The sequence below is a fragment of the Musca vetustissima genome, unplaced genomic scaffold (assembly GCF_032173495.1).
Source record: "Musca vetustissima isolate MV318-11 ecotype Yass unplaced genomic scaffold, APGP_CSIRO_Mvet_v1 utg223509, whole genome shotgun sequence".
Classification (NCBI taxonomy): Eukaryota; Metazoa; Arthropoda; class Insecta; order Diptera; family Muscidae; genus Musca; species Musca vetustissima.
The window spans coordinates 1-8,552 of NW_026873901.1; the positions used below are offsets into that span (position 1 = coordinate 1).

Consider the following 8,552-nt stretch of genomic DNA (forward strand, 5'->3'; position numbering starts at 1 on the left):
ACTTACCCTCCTCCAGACATTGCAGGATATTACCCGCATAGGATAGACAATCTGTGGTGGCATTAGAATTGACACTGCCCGTTGTTGCCAATGAAGAGGTGTGGGCTACAGGTAAAACGCCACGGCACAGTGACATACATGTTGAGGGTACACCACGGCGTACACAGCATGGTGTGTGATCACGACCTCCGGCGGCACATTTGGCAATAATGGCTGCAAAAGAAATGAAAAAGAAGAAGTGGAATAAGACCATTAATTCTGCAAACAGTGGTGTCTTGGACATTGAGAAAGTGGCAAGTGATGGTGGTAAATGTCGGACAATGTAGTTGTGGTTGCAGCACCGCCCAAGCAGGATAAAATTTCGAGTTGTTGGGACATAAGTAACAGAAGAAAAGTAATTATTTTCAGTTTTTATGTTATCCTTTAGCCAACATGGCTGAACGAGCACATTGGATGACTGGTTGGTTGGATGTCTGCTGGGTTGGATTGGTTCGTTGCTTGGCTATTGAATTTAAAGGCAACACTTATAGGGCAAGCCTATAATGGCGACCAAAAAAAACCCATGGAAGAAGTGACTGTGGCAGTAGCAGCAACGACAACAACCAGGCGACAACGGAGTGGTATATAACTTTATTCGTATGCATATCATGTTGCATATAAATCTTATTTAATGTCTTTTATTTCATTGCTGGCCCATTCCGAAGAACTAAGGCTCAAGCATTCAGGTTGGCAATAATGTTGTTATTGTTGCTGCTGTGTTGCCGTTGACCTTGTGTTGCAACAGCAACTGCAACTATTTATCGAACAACATAACACACCCAAGAAGTTGTATTAGGGGCGGAGCAGGGTGTAGAAAGGGTAGCTTGGATTTCTTTAATACATTCATACTTACACATTTGTGCCCAACACGCCGGTCCCAGCTTCTCAATGTCCAACAATTTTATATTGTAACTGCACAGCGGTACACATGGTGGCAATAGCCCCGATCCATGACTGCATTTAGACATATCATAGTTGGGCTCCTCGGTGTCCTCCATTCCTACGGGTTTGGTGCGTGTGATTAAACGTGGTGAGGGTTCACTTTTGCCATATGCATTTCTGGATACTACATAGAATTCATAGTAGAGTGCGGTTTCTAAAAGGAGATGAAGAAGAAGAGAACACAAGTAGATGCAGAATAAGTGAAAATGCAAAAACATTAGATGTTAGATGTATGTGTGTGGTGTTTCCGTCTGTTTTTTTTTTGCTGAGCGGAGGCTTTAGTCAAGATGAAATAAATTTATAAAGAAACATGTTGCGGTTATAAATTCTTTTTCTATGAGTACTTTTGAAAGTTGCACAGCAGCATCAGTTAGCCTAGTAAGGGCAGCTAGTACTATAAGTAGTACGTGTTTAAATTGACGTTATAAATAGTGTCAAAGGAAATGAGAAGAAAATAATATATTCGTGAGGAAGAACTGAATACAAAAATCTAATTTCGTTGATATCAATAAATTTAAATGCACTGAAAATGTTGGCCCTTTGACGGAACGAAGGAAGACTATTTTTAATAAAACGAGAGAAATGTAAGTTATGTTAACTTGAACTTTTTATATCCTACACCCGTAAGTGGACATAAAGATACCTAAAATTGATACAATCTTATGTACGTGCAAATTGCTGTCTGGAAAAAAGATACCTTTAAACGCGATGGACCTGGGATGGGTGATATATATATTTATTTCAATCCCCTCTAATCCCCCGTAATCTTCTAAGAGTCCACGCCTTAAAATCTATTCGCATTTTTGTAAGAGTCCACGCCTTAAAAAATATTAGTATTCTTATAAGACTCTACGCCTTAAACTTATTCTTATAAGACTCCATGCCTTAAAAATATTGTTATAAGACTCCCTTCAAGACTCTACGCCTTAAAAATATTGTTATAAGACCCCATGCCTTAAAAATATTGTTATAAGACCCCATGCCTTAAAAATATTGTTATAAGACCCCATGCCTTAAAAATATAGTTATAAGACTATCTCCATGCCTTAAACATATTCTTATAAGACTCCACGCTTTAAAAAAATATTTCTTTAAAAACCTATATATTAAAAAATATTTTTATAAAAATCCACGCCTTACAAAAATTTTTTTTATAAAAATCCACGCTTTACAAACATTTTTTTTTATAAAAATCCACGCCTTACAAAAATTTTTTTATAAAAATCCACGCCTTGAAAAAAACATTTTTTATAAAAAACCACGCCTTGAAAAAAATATTTTTATAAAAATCCGCGCCTTAGAAAAAAAATACTTTTATAAAAATCCACGCCTTAGAAAAAAAAAATTTATAAAAATCCACGCCTTAGAAAAAATATTTTTATAAAAATCCACGCCTTAGAAAAAATATTTTTATAAAAATCCACGCCTTAGAAAAAATATTTTTATAAAAATCCACGCCTTAGAAAAAATATTTTTATAAAAATCCACGCCTTAGACTTAGAAAAAATATTTTTATAAAAATCCACGCCTTAGAAAAAATATTTTTATAAAAATCCACGCCTAAGAAAAAATATTTTTATAAAAATCCATGCCTTAGAAAAAATATTTTTATAAAAATCCACGCCTTGAAACAATAAAACACAATGAAAAAAATATTCTTTTAAAAATCCATGCCCTAATGGACCTTGAAAAATTATTCTTTTAAAAATCCATGCCTTAATGGACCTTGGAAAAATATACTTTTAAAAATCCATGCCTTAAAGGACCTTAAAAAATATTCTTTTAAAAATCCATGCCTTAATGGACCTTGAAAAAAATATTCTTTTGAAAATCGGCGCCTTAATGGATCCTGAAAAATGTTTTTTTTTTTAATCAACACCTTAAGGGTCCCTGAAGACAATATTCTTTTAAAAACCCACGGCTTGGAAAAAAATATTCTTTCAAAAATTCACGTCTCAATGGTCTCATCAACACATATGTTCTGTTCCCAATCAACCCATATGTTCTGTTCCCAATCAACCCATATCTACATACCTTTACAACAGTACTGTAATCATCACCAACTCCCAAACGTCTAAATTTTACATGGAATGTTGTTATGGTATCCGCTAGTCTTTTTGGTTTATTCCAAAATGAGGAAAGTATCCTTTTTGGCAACCGTACGCAATTTGGTGGTTGGATCTGCCAATACACCATAACCTTGAAATAGGCAACTGCTAAATTCCGACATAAAACGCAGGCACCTAAAAGAAAAAATGAAAATGAAAAAGCAAAAACTAAAATTAATTCCACCACAATTTCTTTCAATTAAATACTCACTTAAACAAATTGAAATCCAATGTCGACACCTTGCCCGAACACAGCGGGAAACATATACTCGGTATACCACGGGCTCTACAACATGGCGTATGATCAATATTATTGGCCAAACAACTGAAAGTGATGTTTGACCATGGTGCACAAACCATAAAATCGGGCAGAGTTGCCAAATCAGTTTTTTGCGGATCACACATTTTATCCAAACACATTCGGTAGGTCATACCACGCGATTCACAACAACTACGGATGTCAGGCAAATCTGGCATCTCCATTTTAGTTTCGGGTTCTGCATCCTCCTCATTGGACAGGGAACTTTTGTGCGTAAAGATGCGCAGTCGTTCGCTGGGCAAACTTGAACCAAATTCATTTTCGGCCGTCACCACAATTCCATACATTCTTTGTGGCTTTAAATCTGGTATTCGAAGTGATGTTGTGTTGCCATTTACCGCGCGCATAATGACACTTTCATCCTTTTTCGTTAGACGTGTTTTAGCCACATCATCGTCACTATCGTCCCCTGCCGCCGCCGAATCATCATCCTCATCAAAGGAATGCAATTCCGTTACATTGATTTTGTATTCTTTCACCGTGTCGGGTAGCTTTTCAGGCGGTGACCAGCTAACCGTTACAGCTGTTTCGCTAACCTCACTGACTGTCACTTCCAGTGGGTTGCTGGGTATCTGTTGGACACACTGCAGTATGCACTGCAGGCCACTCTGTGTATGGTGGACACAGGACACTCGTTTACGCAGCATATCAGTGAATGGGGTGTACTCGCCGCGACACATGTCTTGACACAAATCAGGTATTTGATTCTCAACACAACAGGGTACATGATTACGACCATCGGCCATGCAGCGCACGATTCGTGGGAAATCCTTTTCGCATGCCTCCGGCTCAATACAGGTGGTGCGATCCAAAATTTTGTGGACATTACAAAAGCCCATACAGCTTTGGCTTACGTTGTCACGTTCACAGCATTCGGTAAAGTCATGCGTCACCTGGGCTGGTATGGAGGCGGTGCGCCAAAATGAGCGATTGTCCGTTGAGTCCAGAGGTGGTGGTACTAGAAAAACATCGCTGTTTTCGTCACCAAAATCCCGATTATTGTTGGTATTGTTTCTGTCTAAGGTTTTGTAGGTTGTCTGAACTGAAGCGTTACAAACAAGCACACAGAGAGTGGCAGGTGGTGGTGATGATGGAATGGTAAAACGAGAACAAGACATGAAAAGCAAATGAAATAATTAAAATTAATTGTTTGGACATTTACAAGGGTAGGGTGAGTTTTAAAAATGTATTTAGACAATTTTCAGCGTAGGAATTTGAACAGGAAAATTTCCAGGCTAAATAATACAAATATTCTTATAAATATTTACGCCTTGTTAGTTTCTGAGAAAAGGCTTAATGAACACTTAACACATATTTCTATAAGAATCTGCTCCTTTATGGCTATTAAAAATATTTTTGAAGGCATCAACGTTTATTCTTATAAAATTCTCTAATTAATGCACGAAACTAATTTGTAGGATTTCACACCTTAATTGACACTTGAAAAATTATTCTTGTAAAAATCCACGCCTTAATGGTTATTTGAAGAATATTCTTATAGGAATGTACAACATAATGACACTTGAAAAATTATAAGAATCCACGCCTTAATGTTTACTTGAAAAATATTCTTACATGAATCAAAGTCTTAATGTCCCTTAAAAAATATTCCCATAAAAATCCACGCCTAGTAAATGAAATAACATTATAAGAATCCACTCTTTCATGACCACTTGAAAATGTTTCTATTAGAATCCACACTTTAATTTCCACTTGAAAAATATTACTATAAGAATTCACGCTTTGAAAATATATTTTTATAAAAATCCACGCCTTAAAAAAATATTATTATAAACGTCCGCGCCTAGAAAAAATAATTTTTATTAAAATTTACGCCCTGAAAAATATCTTTGTAAAAAAATACGCCTAGAACAAATATTTGTAGAAAAATTCGCGTCGTGAAACATTTTTTTATAAAAAAGTAATGGTTTGAATTTTTTTTACAAACGTCCGGGCCTTGAAAATTTATTTTTAAAAAACCACATTTTCGAGAAAATATTTTTTTACAAAAATCGACGCCTTCAAAAAAATTCTCGTCTATGCATAATATTTTTATATAAATATCAGCTTCTTGAAAACTTTATTTTTATAAAAATCTACACCTTGAAAAATATTTTGTATGAAAATCCACACCTCGGACGAAATATTTATACCCCTCACAACACTGTGGTACAGGGTATTATGTCTTTTTGCATATGTTTGTAACAGGCAATAGGAGACGGGATAGACCCACAGTTCATTTTAAGAATATGTATAGAATCGCTTTCTGAGTCGATTTAAGCATGCCCGTCCGTCCGTTTGTCCGTCTGTTCGTGTTAAATTGTAAACAATGTACAGGTCACACTTATAATCCGATTTGAATGAAATTTGGCAAAGCTCATTTATTTGGTCCAAAAACGAACCCTATTGCACGAACCCGGTTCAGATTTAGATATAGATCCTATACATATTTTCGTCCGAATTGTGTACCAAAGTCCCTATATATATTTCGATTTGCACGAAATTTGGCATAGAGTACTGAATTGAGCCTGGAGTGATGTGTGCCAATTGTCGTAAAAATCGGTTCAGATTTAGAAACAGGTCCCATATATATTTTTGTCCGATTTAATGTAAATGGTGCACCAAAGTACCTCTACATCTTTTGATTTGCACTAAATTTTGCATAGCGTACTGAATTGCGCTGGAGTGATGTGTGCCAAGTATCGTGAAAATCGGTTCAGATTTAGATACAGCCTAAGTTAATATATTCTAAGTTGAGACAAGTTTCGTTGAAATCGGTTCATATTTGGATATAGCTTCCCTATATATTTTCGTCCGATTGTAACAAATGAATGGCATGTATATGGATTGATCTAAATCGGTTCACATTTAGATAAGGATCACACATTTTAATTCATCCAATTTCATGATAATGGTCCGACGTGTGTTAGGATGCATCTGTTTAATATACCCATAGTGGTAAAGGGTATCATATAGTTGGCACGTCCGACTTTACTACTTTTGCTGGTTTTTGTTTATATTTGTCTTTTTAAAAATTTACGTTTTGAAAAACTTTTTTTTTAAATATCACCGCATATTTATATTAAATATATTTATACCCTTCACCACACTGTGGTACAGGGTATTATGTATTTTGTGCATATGTTTGTAACAGGAAAAAATAATCGAGATAGACCCATGGTTCCTTTTGAGAATATGCATAGAATCACTTTCTGAGTCGATTTATGCATGTCCGCCTGGCCGTCCATGTATTTTTGTTAACAAAGTACAGGTCGCATTTATGATCTGATTTGGATGAAATTTGGCACAGGTCACTTAATTGGCCCAAGGACGAACCCTATTGAAATTGGAGAAAATTGGTCCACTTTTATGCATAGCTCCCATGTAAGGGTACCCCCTTTCGGTATTTGGACGTTCTTGAGCGCGTTTTTTAACTAAATTCGCTGAGATTTGGTACTTTGATTTCTTATTGGGTAGCAAATCTCTCTACCAAAAATTATAAATAAAGGTCAATTTTTTCGGATAGCCCCCATTTAAGATTACCCCCAATTTTCGGTATTTTGGGGGTTTTGATCGCATTTTTCGACCGAATTCGCTTAAATTTGGCACTTTGTGTTCCAATTAGGTAGCAAATCTCCCTATTAAAAATTATAAATAAATGTCTATTTTTTCGGATAGCCCCCATATAAGGGTACCCCCAAATTTTCGGTATTTTGAGGTTCTTGAGCGCGTTTTTAAACTGAATTCGCTGAAATTTGGTGCTTAGAGTTCTTATTGGGTAGCAAATCTCCCTACCAAAAATTATAAATAAAGGTCAATTTTTTCGGATAGCCCCCATTTAAGATTACCCCCAATTTTCGGTATTTTGGGGGTTTTGATCGCATTTTTCCACCGAATTCGCTGAAATTTGGCACTTTGTGTTCCAATTAGGTAGCAAATCTCCCTATTAAAAATTATAAATAAAGGTCAATTTTTTCGGATAGCCCCCATATAAGATTACCCCCAATTTTCGGTATTTTGGGGGTTTTGGTCGCATTTTTCGACCGAATTCGCTGAAATTTGGTACTTTGTGTTCTTATTGGATAGCAAATCTCCTTACCAAAAAATTATAAATAAAGGTCCTTTTTTCGGAAAGCCCTATATAGGGGTACCCCCAATTTTCGGTATTTTCGGGTTCTTGGGCTTGTTTTATAATTGAATTCTCTGAAATTTTGTACATTGGGTTCTTATTGAGTACCAAATTACTCCACTAAAAATTATAAATATAGGTCCAATTTTTCTGGTAGACCCCATATAACGGAACCCCCAAAATTTTTGGTTTTTTGGGGGTTCTGATCGTATTTTTCGACCGAATTGACTGTAATTTAGTACGTCGTGTTCTTATTAGGTAGCACATCTCTCCACTATAAATTATAAATATGGGTCAATTTTTTCTGGTAGTCCCCATATAAGGGTACCCCCAGTTTTCGGTATTTTGATGTTCTTGAACCAAATTATTTTTATACCCTTTAACACACTGTGGTACAGGGTATTATGTCTTTGTGCATATGTTTGTAACAGGCAAAATTAAAGGAGACAGACACATGGTTCCTTTTGAGAATATGCATAGAATCACTTTTTGAGTCGATTTAAGCACGAAATTTGGCACAGCGTAACAAATTAGGTCTAGAATGATGTGTGTTAAGTTTCCTGAAAATCGGCTCAGATTTATATATAACTCCTATATATATTTTCGTCCGATTTAATGTAAATGGCGCACCAAACACCCTATATATCTTTCGATTTGCACGAAATTTGGCACAGCGTAATGAAGTATCTCTAGAATGATGTGTGTTAAGTTTCCTGAAAATCGGTTCAGATTTAGATATAGATCTCATATATATATTCGTCCGATTTAAGGTAAATTGTGAACAAAAGTAACTATATATCTCTCGATTTGCACTAAATTTGGCTCAGCGTAATGAATTAGGTCTAGAATGATGTGTGTTAAGTTTCCAGAAAATCGGTTCGGATTTAGATATAGCTCCCATATATATTTTCGTCCGATTTAATGTAAATGGTGCACTAAAATCCCTTAATATCTTTCGGTTTGCACTAAATTTGACACAGCGTAATGAATTAGGTCTAGATGTGTGCTAAGTTTC

At 35.7% G+C, this 8,552-nt stretch overlaps 1 pseudogene; it reads right to left on the reverse strand.

The window, feature by feature from the left end:
- Positions 1–6: 6 nt before the first annotated feature.
- LOC133328968 (Ig-like and fibronectin type-III domain-containing protein 2) lies at positions 7–4,526 on the reverse strand (annotated as a pseudogene).
- Between the last annotated feature and the right edge of the window lie 4,026 nt (positions 4,527–8,552).